The sequence below is a fragment of the Clarias gariepinus genome, chromosome 23 (genome assembly GCF_024256425.1).
Source record: "Clarias gariepinus isolate MV-2021 ecotype Netherlands chromosome 23, CGAR_prim_01v2, whole genome shotgun sequence".
NCBI classification, from domain to species: domain Eukaryota; kingdom Metazoa; phylum Chordata; class Actinopteri; order Siluriformes; family Clariidae; genus Clarias; species Clarias gariepinus.
The window spans coordinates 21,745,001-21,758,990 of NC_071122.1; the positions used below are offsets into that span (position 1 = coordinate 21,745,001).

A 13,990-nucleotide genomic window follows, 5' to 3' on the forward strand; every position below is an offset into this window, starting at 1 on the left:
ATATAAGGGGTGCCTATGGATTTTAACGCCACATGTTCAGTGCTACCCATCCAAACCCTAGTATTCGGAAGATTTGGGGAAAAATTACGTACATCCATTCAAACCAGTTCCAGAGGCTTATAGCCTTGATTGATGTTTCAAGGTGCTCTAACATGATTCTGATAGCTTGTAGCCACCCAATACCTTAGTAACTACCACATTTATATATTTTTTTCCTTAAATTTATGATCCGTATTTATGTATCCATGAGAACTTGATTCCATAAGCAATGGTTCCTTATGGATTCCTTGGATAGCACAGTGTTTCATTGCTTTCTTAAGGATTCCTTAAGGAGCTCTAATCGGGGCTCTCCCAGGGAGGAGAATTTGAAAAACGCTTACTCTTTATCCAAAGCACCTTACACAACTGCTGTAGGACCTTCTGTTGCTAGAAGAAATAAACCAAGTTCTAAGAACTCCATTATGCTTAAATGCTAGTTAAAGTGTTTAGTGAATAAGTGGCTCCTCAGTCTTCGTTTGAAGAAAGCTACTGACTCAGCGACTCAGAAAGCTAGGTAATACCTTCTTCTTCCTGTAGAATGCTATGTCTGATTTTAACTTTTTTCACTTTGTAGTAATGTCGAACCGGGAGAAAAGATTCTTATGTTCGCGTTTCACATAGCGGTTTCACGCACGAAACACTCAAGTCTTTTTCCATGCACACACAGCACTCCGGCATGTATGCTGAAAGGACACTTCACAGACTGCAGCCTGGTGGAGAAGGAAGATAAACAAACCAGAGCGAGGCCTTCTAAGGCCAAAGAGGGACTCTGTGGCACTCAGAGAGCAGACTGTTTTGAATAGCTCAGTGTTTTCCTTGTAAATCTTCGACATGTTGGTCCAGCCCTTGTGTCCTGAGCTGGCACTGAGAGAAGAGCTTGCTCTCTCTTTCGTAAAGAGGCTCATACAGATGCTTGGCAAATTCTTGGCAAACCGTCTGCTTGAGAATAATAAACCGTATTGAAATACTTAGATTTTTATCTATGTGATAGGACATTATAAGAAAGCATTGTAATCAACCTAAAGTGTTTTATTCCTTCTATACCATAGCAATATATCAATTAATATTTATTTCTCTTTTTTCATCTTACTTATATTAGGGAGTTCATTTCAAACTGGGACCTTGTGAGTTAAAAAAACACTTTATTCCTCTATATAATCCTCTGCTGCACTAATGCATTTATCCCAGTGTTTCACTAGTGCTTCATGCCTGAAACAATGGACTCCCAGGAACTCCTTAAATGACCCAAAAATGCAGAAACAGAGAGTGTGGCCATAACTCCCAACCGAATTCCGGTAATGTGCAAGTGCAGCCAATATATGGTTGTGCATTATAGTGCAAAAACAGTACACCTTTCCTGATCAAACCAGGACGTTTTTTCCCCCTTTAAAGGAAAGGGCCTTTAAAGGAATTCCAGAGAGGCCAGTGTGAAGCAGGCAGTCTGTTCTCCACCTCGTACAGAAAACATATTATTATTAAACACATCCTAAATCAGGTAAAGTTTTGCAGCCTTCAAACAAGTCCTGCTGACAGACGTTACTATAGAAACGCTATCATAAACCCACTTAGCTGCTGTTCTAGAAAATATGAATTGAGCATTCAGTTACTCTTGCAGTGTAATTTTGTGAAGCCAATAACAACGAGAACACACACAGATGACTAATCAGGGTTCACTGTTACACGCCTGCCTGGAATCTCACGCAGGCCTGAACCCGTGCCGATAAAACACTAAACTCCACTGGAGTGCTGAGCCATGCTCCTCGCGGCTTGTCTTTGTTTCCTCCTCTCCATCCTCTTTGTGGTATTCGTTGGCCGCATCACCGTCATAAACACCTCTGCTGAATTAATCTGGTGGGTGCTGCTGTCGTAGGGTTTTTTTTTTTTTTTTTTTTTTTGCCCAGTGTGGTGTTTTTATGGTTTCGCTCATCTGATGTGATTGAGCAGCGATCTGGTTCAGTGAGACAGAGACAGCATCAGAGCAGAGGCACTTAATTACAGGTTCATTCATCACCTCTGGATTTGCTTGGCAACTTTCCCAATGCTCGCTTTCTCTTTTCCCGTCATCCACGTTGCTTTCTTTCATCGCTCCATCAGCTCCTCATGCTCTTTTTTTGGCTCTGTTTCTCCTGGTCCTTATAATGACTTTTCTTGCTGTCTCTTACTCTTTTGATATTCTTGTGCTGAGATCTTGCTTTTGTAACCGTTGCCTGACTCTAAAATCACTGGATTAATAAGAGACGAGCTCTACCTAATAACTTGGCAGCGTTTAAGGACCCAGTAACTGAGCAGCTCAAATGTTGTTGTAATTTTAACGAGTTTTCTAGAATTTTACAGCTGAATAAAATTATGAGAAATTCTTGTAGACCTGTATATTTCATTTGAGACCTTGTTAGATAATTAGCCTCCATACAAATATGTAATTGCTTTAATAATCATAATCTAGCTTATGTTTGCAGAGAAAATATTGGCTAGCTGTAATTAGGCAAGATAACAAGCCCAGCCAAATAAGAATGCATCATCCATAAACAAGTTAATATCAGCTATTACCTAATGTTCGCAGAGGCTCTACACTTAGCCAAGTTAAACAGCCATCTAAATTTGGCTAAATTGGAATTTAAGATCTATAAACCAGCTAACAAAGTTTACTAGCTATAGGTATAACTAAACATAGGTAAGTAGCTAGCTAATGTTTGTAGAGAAATGGCTAGCTACAGTTACTAGCTATGGTTTGTAGTAGCTACTAGCTTAACTTTGATAAGCTTGCCAAATGTGCCAGCTAAACACATCAAAGTTAATTAGCTACAGTTACTAGCTATGGTTTGTAGAGATATAAGCTAGCTAAACATAGCAAACTTAACTAGCTACAGTTACTAGCTAATGTTTGTATGATTTGTAGAGAAATCGGCTAGCTAAATATAGCGAAGTTAATTAGCTACAGTTCCTAGCTAATGTTTGTAGACAAATGGCCTAGCTAAGCTTAGCAAAGTTAACTAGCTACGGTTACTAACTATGGTTTGTAGAGAAATGGGCTAACTAAACATAGCAAAGTTAACTAGCTACAGCTAATGTTTGTATGGTTTGTAAAGAAATGGGCTAGCTAAACAGTTAAAGTTAATTAGCTAGCGTTACTAGCTAGTGTTTGTAGACAAATGGGTATAGCTAAATATAGCAAAGCTAACTAGCTATTTATGCTAGCTCAAAAGGAATGCTAGATCACTAAATAAGCTAACAGATACTGTATTACCTAATGTTAAGAAATAAAAGTAACTCTCTGGCTGAGCAAAGTAGGGCACTTGGGTAAAACTAGCTAGCTTAATGTTCTCTGCGAAAAAATAGCTGCTTTAGGTTTCTATATTCTGCTAAAATATATTTTTTAATTAATTATTTACTTTATATATTTGCTTAATAATACAAAATATTTTTTTAAGGAAATACAGAGGAATTATGATATATGTTATGGAAGCCTGAATGTAAAACATGCAGTGTTAATTCACATCCTCTCATCCTACAAAGAAAAAGAAATATTTTGAAACAATTGCAAGACTAATTTATAGTCTATAATTTATTTATATAGGTTCATAATCTTCTCTCATGTGCTTCACGTCAATCTGATCCCAGACCACCCTTCGTCCTGCTCACTTTACCCATTTCATTACACAGCACTTTTACATCAGACCTTCAGCTCACACAATGATTACAGAAACATTCTGCACTGACATTTACAACACTAGACACACACGTCCACTCATGTTCAGGCGTGCAGGAAGTAGACTTAACACGCCATGAGGGTCTTTGGTTAATCTGAACAGCATCAGGAGGGTTGTTACTCTTAAATTGTGCGTCACGTCCACTCCCACTCCCACGTGCACTTCTTTCTCTACACTTGAGGTGAATAAAGTGAGACGGGTCAGATTAGGGCACAAGATTAATGATTAAAAGGGACAAGCTGTGTTTTGTCATGGAGATTTTTTTATTCACTGCCTGAACAGTTGCCCAGCGTTTTTGTTGTAGATCTTCTGGTGCTTAAAGTTTAAATTGGGTAAGAATGTTATTTCTAGGTCAGTTTGGATTTTTAGCGGTGCAGCCAAAAGAAGCATAAAGAAAATTACTGTTCGTAAAGCAGCCGTCAAAATGAAAACATCAGATCTCGAAACCGAGATCTTAAATCTTCCCCTCTCATATGTGTTCCATCCGAGGCTGATATGGGACGTGCCTTTGGGTTTGGCTCACTTTAATTCGACACATGACATATGACATTAAAATTAGCGCATGACCCCCAGGCCGCAAGCGGTTGCCTTTAACGCTTGTGTCAGAGTGCCAAGATGATCAACGATCATCATCGACCCCAGCCGTCGACAAACACACACACTATACGCGCTGATTAAATCCAATGCTTGCTGCCAAGGCTCTCGATCTGGCCCTGGATTTTCTCACAAGATGAGGACTCTGAAAGAGGCTGCACTGACCTCAAAAGTTTCCATGAGGTTTTTACCAGTCTAATGCAATGTACATAAACTTTGTGTGTGCTTATGCACGTACGTCTGTGTGTGTGTGTGTGTGTGTGTGCACTTGAACTTTTCCATCATTCTCATTTCAAACATCCAGCACCTGGAGACCTGCAATAAAAGCCAATTAACTCAGCAAACACACCAAGGCATGACACCTTTAAATTAACCCAATTAAGTTACCTTATAATTAACTCAACCAACTCAGCTTTTAATTACTGATCCACCGCACACCACTGACCTCACACTTCCTCAATTCAAGTACAAAAAAAAGATTTGAAAGCATTTACAGCTTGGGGGAAAGATGACTGAAACGAACCACATCTTTGTCAGTCAGACATGCGAGTCCTTCCTGCCTCTGATGGTGTCTATGAAAAAGACGGAAAGTATGTGCGGAGACATGTTCCTCACAATCCAATTTAAGAAAAGTAAAGATTCCAGTTAAATACATATTACAGATGGATGCTTGATAGCTGAGTTAAAAGAGTATAAACGTGAAATTCGTCTCAGTCTGATTTGAAAGAAAGGTCTAGAATAACGTCAGCCTCCTGACTTTCCATGTAATTAGTTCTCATGAGGTTTTCAGCTGACCATCACTAATGGTTTTCTGATAAGTCCATCTGCTTTGCCAGTTATGTATTTTTCTGTTTTGGAAAAGCACTACCGATGTTAAGTTAGGATTTATTATGACAATTATTTTGCCTTTATTCAGAAGAACATAGTGTGTTTTATGTAGAGTAAAAGTTCAGAATGTGCTGGGTACTCGCCAGATACGCTACGCTTTCCAGGCTTGAGAGAAGGGCGTGGTGTCGCTAAAAAAGACTGACAGGGATCCTTCGTAAATGCTAATGAGCTGTCAAGTTATATGTACTAGATAGGTATAGTTAAAAATAAGCAAATTGACCATTTACCTATGTAATTAAAATAACACTAGCAATTCAATTATTTAAATAAATCATGCCTCTTTACTATTGAAATAAAGTAAGAATTTTTTTTACATGAAGTCTAACCCCTAATATGTGTGATGATAGTGATGATGATGATTGAGAGAAAGAGAGCTACTAAACGATTTCTCCTTCATTTTTCCTCCTAAGACAGGCCTTTGTATTTCTCTGTCTATTCCTCTCTCTTATACAACGGACAGAGCACTTATTCCTGACAGATGATGACTCTAAATAGCAGCTCCCGAGGCAAGGAGTGTCACAAGCCTGTCTGTGAAGTGGGTTTGTGTGTGTATGTGTGTGTGTGTGTGTCTGGGAGTGTAAGTGACAGGCCGGTTTGTTCTGCTCTCTTCTCATTTCTTATCCTGGCTCTTAGTGAGTAGTGCAGGACAGGGAGAGGCCGTCAAAGCCCAGTGCAACCTGATCCCTCTGACACCGGTTTCTGTAAAAGTCAGTGTGATTTGCTCCCAAGACTCGTTTCCCTGAGACTAATCTTATTGTAAAGCACTGAAAACAAAAACAGGATAAACCTTTGCTGGAGGTCTGCTAGCTATTGAACGGCATTCGTTAAACAGTCTGATGTAGGTTACGGTTGTAGTTTCTTTATTCACACCAGCTATGGTTTCATGTACCAGTGCATCAAGGAGCAGCAGAGGAAACGGTTAGTTCTTAAAAGTAATCACAGATCTTTTTTAGATTGTGAATTTACAAAGAAAGGCTGGACTTTTGTTCAAATCTGAATATTTTTAGCACTAATATAGACACAAATAGTATTACATTGTATTACAATGCTAGATTATATCATTTAAGATATTAGAAACGATATCTAGATTTTCAATAAAGTCCATGTTCTTCTTCTTCTTCTTCTTCTTATTATTATTATTATTATTAATATTATTTTATTTTTATACAACAGTTAGTTCTGACCGAGTAATCTGATTGGTGGATAAGAGGCATTCCATGAGTGGTGATATAGAGCATAACAGCACTATGTATCACCCCAGTGTCTCATTAATTATACTAGAAGTTGGTTGCAAGCATGGGTGAAAGTAGGTCAGTATGGTCTGTAGTACTAGAAAGGGGAGGCAGCAGCTGCCTGCCAAAAGTCTCATTTCAAACCAGTCACAGAAGCACTTTTAGCAAGAACACACATCTTATAACATTATGTTATCCTAAACAACACACTGTCTCTCTAGTAATTGCTTCTAAATCATTCCGGAATTGCCTCTGTACTGTCTGTGTTGTCCTATTCACGTCTAACACGAGTTACAAAGCTGAAGGCCCAAATCCCTCTCTAACCCCTGATCAACAGCACTACTTGTTGGGTGGACCACTAGCTTACCATTGGGACGTTAGCTGATATTCTAAAGTAGAATAAATGAAAATATAAAGTAAATCTTGTACATTTCTCAGGACAGTCCACCACCCCCATGGTTTATTTTCCTGACCTTATGCCTACATGGTACCGGAAAGAATGTTAAACTACTTTTACCCGTTTATTACACTAACTGACGGTCACCGCAGAAGGATACGTGTTGGCAGAGCAGAACAGCTGCTTTAATTACAAACAAATTATAACCTGTTGATGATAAATGCAATATGTGGGACTGTTGAATAAAAACAGTATTACATTCAAGGTTGTGCTATTGTAATAAATAAATGCACTGCTGTGACACCTTCAGTATTCATCCTGCGCCCTTGTGTCTAAGACTACTTTACATCACAGCAGTGCGACTACTTTACATCACAGCCATGTTTTAAAATCACATGGTGATCAAATACTTTTCACCCAATCCATATATATACAGTGAGGTCAATAAGTATTTGATCACCCTGTGATTTTGAAAGTTCTCTTACTTAGAAATCATGGAGGGTCTACAATTTTCAGCATAGGTGCATTTTTACTGTGAGAGACAGAATCTAAACAGAAAAATCCGGAAATCACATCGTATGATTTTTTAACAATTTATTTGTGAATTACTGTGTCAAATAAGTATTTGATCACTTGCTTATCAGCCAGATTTCTGAGCCTCAAAGACCTGTTATTTTGCTTTTAAATAGTCCATATGCTTCTTACGGAGCCACTCCTTGGTTTTCCTGGCTGTGTGCTTTGGGTCATTGTCATGTTGGAAGACCCAGCCACGACCCATCTTTAATGCTCTCACTAAGGGAAGGAGGTTTTAATACAGTGCAGTCGTCCTGTCCCCTGTGCAGAAAAACACCCCCAGAGCATGATGCTTCCAGCCCCATGCTTCACTGTAGGTATGGTATTATTGGGATGATACTCATCATTCTTCTTCCTCCAAACACGGCGAATGGAGTTAAGGACGACCTCAAACAGGTGCTACTAATTTAGAATGATGAGTAGAGTGTAGCTGGACTATTTAAAAGCAAAATAACAGGTCTTTGAGGGTCAGAAATCTGGCTGATAAGCAAGTGATCAAATACTTATTTAACACAGTAATTCACAAATAAATTGTTAAAAAAAAAATCATACGATGTGATTTCCGTATTTTGATTTTGTTATTTTGTCTCTCACAGTGGAAATGCACCTATGCTGAAAATTGTAGACCCTCCATGAGACTAATCAAATACTTATTGACCTCAATGTATATACACATATATGATTTCATATATATATTATATATATATGATTTTGATTTTGATCTGGCACAAGTGTCGAGCACGATCTAGCAATATTTTAATTTAGACAACTTTAGGTAATTCAACCAACAACAAAACCATGCATATTCCACCATGCAACAGCACAAACTAACTCCCACCTAGAGTTATCTACCTTACCAATACTTTAGTTAACTAGCTAACTTACGAAATATTATCTAGCTTGCTAACAATTAAACCTGTAGCACTTACAGTTAAATAATCTAAAAATGATTGTGTGACTGGAGTATGGTTTACCAGTGTAATATTTTAAAGAGAGTAACATTTGTACAATGTAACATTTTATATTTTTCTATAAAAGCCACAATTGTTCTCCTCTAGACACTCCAGTGGGAACTATTTTGGTAAAGTCTAGTATTTGTGGGATTTCACTTTTTCGAAGGTTAGACATTTTTAGCACATTTGGAGAGAAGATTTTGTCCTGCTAGTATAAATATGCAGTGATCATTGTGAAGTTGTAACCTGCCTCTTGCCTTGAGGCAACAATTCCATGTGCTACTTTGTGTGTGTGTGTGTGTGTGTTCAAACACCAATAAAAGATATAGCCATACAAAGTAATGGCCCAGCATGTCACCGGATCCATCACTGACCCGCATGCTGAGCATCAATTGGGTCTGGCAGAGCAAACAGGAAATAGAGAAAGCAGCAGGGGAGGAGGTGTGTGTGTGTGCACGTGTGTTTGTGGGTGGGTGGTACGCAGCAGGGAGGTGGACATGCCAAAAATGAAAGCAATCAATAGCCTAACCCTGCAAAATGTGTGAAGTTTGCCCAAAAAACTCCTACTTCATCGCTCTTGCTCTTCCCTCTGGCTCTCTTCAATGCCTCTTCATTCCTTTTTTTTCCTCGCTTATAACCACGGTTGGTAGGTTCCGCTTATAGAATGCCAGGAAGTATGAAGATAATGTGTGTCTGCAGATGCAGGGTGAATTTGATAGCCATGTCACTGTCTGTCTATGTGGCAGAGAGATCCATGGAGAGTAGGTTATATACTGTCATGCTAAATATGTCCAGACCACATTCAGTCACTCACTCAAGGACATCACTCAAACAAAGAGACACTCAACAAGGCAGCCATGACTGATAAATTTCCCCAGTGCTCCAGGATCCATATACAGAATCAATTCCATACACCTTGAAGGTGGCCAACAGCAAACAGACCCAGATAGGAGGCTAAAACCAAAGCAAGTTGCCCAATGCTGGAGATCAGAGGACAACCCCCTTTGTAGTTTAAGACCAACCCTAATCTGGCACCTGGCACTTATGTTCAGGAAAAACAAAACAAAGAAAAAAAAGGATTAGCAGAATCAGATGTGTTTAATTAGCACTGGAACTAAGGAATACTGGTTGGGTACCATCTCCCATGGTAGAGTGATTATCAGTTACAGGTCCGCAGATGCTAGACACATTTTGGTTTCCTGGGTCATAAACCTACCCAAATTAAGTAATGATGGGTTCTCAAGCTGGACTGGACCAGCAATGAATGATGGTTAGGGCTGGCGTACCAAAATGACCAATGTATGTAGTTGGTTTGTTCAGGGTCATGTCTGTCCATGGAGTGGTACCATTAAAGGTAGGTCTTTTGGACCATTAAGACATATAAAAAACGTTTCAGGAATCCCCCCAAAAAATGATAACATGGAAATTAGAAACTTGAGATAGCAACCGCCATTGTTCTTGGAACCTTAGAAGTTCCTGCTCCAAAGTAGGTCTTATTGTTGTTGAGGAACCACTGGGGTGGAGCTTGCCAAACTAACCATCACAGGAAGCGTTAGTTTTACCAACCAATGATGTTTGGTGTGACAAGGTCAACCTTAGGAATTCCTCATCACCGAAAACACTTGTTTCTAAACGTCTATTAATATTAAGAATATGATGATTATAAAATATCTTAACCTTCTCCATATTTGCTGTTTTTTTTTTTTTTTTGGATGTTACATTCTGGAATTGTCTCTTATGCCATCTGCGTTAAATCTTTTTTTCCCACTTGTAGTGGTTTTTGGTTACTTTATTATGGTAAACCAAAAACTGGATTTGTCATTCCTGAGAGTTCCATTTTTTTGTAGAGAACTTTGCTAAAAATGTGGCTTTAGTTCTTGATCAAAATGGTTTATAGCTAGAATTTCACTTGTAAAGCAGGTCTTGCTTGTTTGCTGGTTGCTCATTCAAGAGTCCCCCACCCTTTCGGGGGGGATATTGTTCTGGCAATGAGAATCACCGAACTGTATTTCTAGAGACAATAATCTCTTTCTGCCCCGTTGTAGTAAAGGCCCCATAAAGCATTGGTGTTAAAAATAAAGAAAGGGAGGGGTAGGCATGCAGCACAGCTGAGAGTTCCTTTAAGATTTGTGTGCTGTCAGGCAGCCTAAATCACAACAGCTGAGATTGCAGGGTGCTGTCTGTATGCTGCTTTAGCTTTTTTCCCCCCACTTTTTCTGTTCTCTCACTTGGCTCTGTCTCTTTGCTCTTAGTCATGATCTAAAAATTTGTTGAGGCATAAATCCTCTAATCGGGAAATCAGGAAGGATGGTTGAAAGCAAAAAATAACTTCAAGCAAGCCCATTTATCTTTTAGCATTGCTGATCGTGCTGAAAATAGAAATTCCACTTTCTGCAGCAAACACCCTGTCGAGCTAGCCAAGTCAACAGAGTGTATATTGAAACTGGACGCAGGACAGAACCGGTCAGCATGAGCAAACAGTTGAGCAAGTACCCTAGAGGCAGCAAAGTCAGCAAAGAAGGCAATGGGAAACATTAAGAAAAGCATTATGCTGTTCAGCAGGCTTTAAAAAAAATCGACGTGTCAGCTGCATGACACACACTTTGCTTTAAGCCAGGTTGTGGAACTTACTTACCGCTTCCTTTCCTTCTGCTTATCTTGATTTTTGAACTGGATTTCAAAAGACAGACACCGCTGTGGAATCAAGGTTAAGTTCAGGGCAAGAGTACTCTCACTTTTTCCTTAATGGGAAAAACCTGCTTTGAAGAAATGGAAAGAGCAAGCGAAAGTGGTACTCAATGCAGAGAGGCACTTCACGGAAGAATTTCCCTCGTCCCCCCTGGATGAATGGCAGAGCAGTGAGTACCAGAGATCGGACAGAATCTGAGATTCCCAAACCGGTGTAACTGCTGCAGACCTCAGCTGCATGAAGCTAGTGGGTGTAAAATGTAGGACTAAAGTCACCTCCTAATCCTTTCACTCGAGCCCCCATCAAACTACCCCCTCCTTGTACCATCCCTTTAACAGCTCCCCCATGACTACCCCCTTGTGAGTATTGCCTCTATGTCCGGTTCCATCAAGGTCCCAGCCAATTACAAGGAACATGTGGGATAATGGACTTCTGATGAACTAAAGGAAGACTCCTCAACTGTCTAAGAAAGTCTGATATACCACAGAACGCAAGAACCTCTTAGAAAGAATCTGTAAAATAAGAGACCTGCAAGTAGAAGTTCCTGATGAGCAGAAAAAAAGACTACCCTTTCTTCCTTCCACTCTAAATAACTAATGAAACTCAATCTGTGTAAGCGCCAGTGGGACCCAGTCATTCATCACAGCCATATGAACATGCTTTCACTTCAGCTCCAGCTCACAGTACGACTCCTTTAACAGCCGAGCACTTGCACACCGGACCTCCTGATCAACGCACCGTGGGAGCTGAGTCACAAGGCAATAATCACCGGGCCACGTCATTTACCGGCACAACAGCAATTCACCCTGAACGACACACGAGATGCAGGAAAAGCTCCCCATATTGGAAACATGTTCTGAAAGAATGTACCTTTCGTGTTTAATAATCTTGAGCCAACGTTGGAACTATAATCACTATAATCTAGACACAATGGCAAAATAATTCGCCACCAATCTGAAAGGAAGATTGTTCAATCTCTAGTCGTATTTGGATTGAATTCCCATTGTTCAAGAACTTCTTTTTGTACTCAACACAATACCGAACCAGTATTCTCCTGACCTTACAAACATACTGTTTTATTTCTTACAACACAATTTTGGAGCTCTGGTTTCACTTCGTTATTGAGCAGCGACTTCATGAAAATGCCAAATATAACAAAGAGACGTTAAGCGAAAAAACAAACGTAACTCATCCATTACCCCTTTTCCACCATGGCGGTCAATTTCAGCTGAAGCCCTCAGAAGGCATCAATACTTTGCTGGGCTAGAACAAAGAACCGCTTGCATCAGGAATTATCATAACCAACTATGATTAAAATGTTAAAAAAAAAATGGACTCAATATGCAACTCAAACGCTTTCTAGTAATGATAAAGCCAGGAGAACTGCTCGCAAAACCATTTGAAATTTGCCATTGTTGTTAGCAGTTGTTAGCGGCTATCATAAAAAAAAATTGCCGCTAACATTGTCACTAGCATTGCCGGGAAAGTAGAGACGTACACTGATGTATACAGTGACATAATGACGTGTACAGCGATATCTGCTTCTTCCGCTTGCGTGAGCTCACAGACTCAGTGATTGGCTGTAGAGCCGTGATTTATGTAAGAACACTAAGTACCTCTCATCCCTCCCCTCTGAGAGAGCTTCGCCAATCAGCTCTCTCTAGACCTCAGGCTGTGAGAGGTTACAGCATCACCCTGGAATCAAACTCGTGATCTCCGGATAATAGGGCGAGCACTTTACTACTGTGGAACTACCACCTGGTTCACTGTGGTGGAAAATGGGTATATGATGAAAAACTTAAGCTGTGACACTGGAAACTCCATACAAAAGGGTTAAAGTAACACTGAACAAAAATAAAACTGCTTTGGGGAATGTGCTAATAATCGTAATGACCGATCGGAATAAACATTTGAAAAAAAAAAAAAAAACGTTCTTAATGAAACAATCTTGGCAGTGCTCAGCTGATCGGAGGGTTGGGGGTTTGAACCCTGCTTCCACCAGGTTGCCACTGTTGGACCCTTAAACCTACACCATTATACAATGACTCCACCATGCTTGGTCCCAAAGCCCGAATGAAAAAAAAGAAGGATTTGGTGTAGAACTACCAACCTGGCCCTTATTAAAATTGGAATTGATTTCACGATGTATTATAGCAGCATAATTACACTTGTGATAATTCATATTCCACCCCCCCCCCCCTTTTTTGTGTTCTAATAGTTGGGAAAATCCCAGAAATACATCCGCCACATTGACATGCGCCAAAGCCACAATCTTGTGATGTTGTTTTTGCATTCGCGTTATTAACATGAAAATAGGGCTCAGTGTCTTATTTCAATTGTGCAGACAACTAAATTAAAGAAGCCTGCCACTGTAACCACAAAAAAAAAAATGTCAGCCATGTCGGAGCACACTCATAATAGCTAATTATTCTCTAAAACTGCTAAACACACTGACTGAGAGTCGCGAGTGCGAGCCCATATGAGACTAATAAGTGACAATAGTCTTATTTAGGTGGTTAAGGAATATAGGCAGGAGACCGCGTCGTGCCAATGGCAATAAAAATTCCACTGCTGTGTTTGTGTGTGTGTGCGTGTGTATGGCTGTGTAGCATGATTATGTGTGGGCTGGATACCAGGCAACCTGCCTCAAACACCTACACAAACTCTTACAACAGGCTTTCAGAGTACGGTGGGTCATATGGTATGAAATTGCCAACAGTGGACGCATCCAGCGTCGTGTTATGAATTATTGCGATACTAACTGAAGAAGATTCTATTTTTTAAAAGTTAATTGCTAAATGCTTCGAAGGTGTTTTTTTTTTTTTATGTATATTTATCCCGATCAGGATCTCTTTGGATCACATGAGTGGGGACACCAATCCATTTGGGTCCATGCACATTGATGGTCGGTTTAGGGC

At 39.8% G+C, this 13,990-nt stretch overlaps 2 protein-coding genes across 2 annotated transcripts in view; one reads left to right on the top strand and one right to left on the bottom strand.

Moving 5' to 3' along the window:
• LOC128511636 (ataxin-7) overlaps positions 1-13,896 on the top strand; it is a 118,930-nt gene extending 105,034 nt beyond the window's left edge. Inside the window, exon 15 of the transcript XR_008356187.1 lies at positions 13,882-13,896. The gene's annotated coding sequence lies outside the window, so the exon portion shown is untranslated. The remainder of the gene's footprint in view (positions 1-13,881) is intronic.
• prickle2b (prickle homolog 2b) overlaps positions 1-13,990 on the bottom strand; it is a 102,138-nt gene that overhangs the window by 40,609 nt on the left and 47,539 nt on the right. The gene's annotated exons all lie outside the window — the stretch shown is intronic.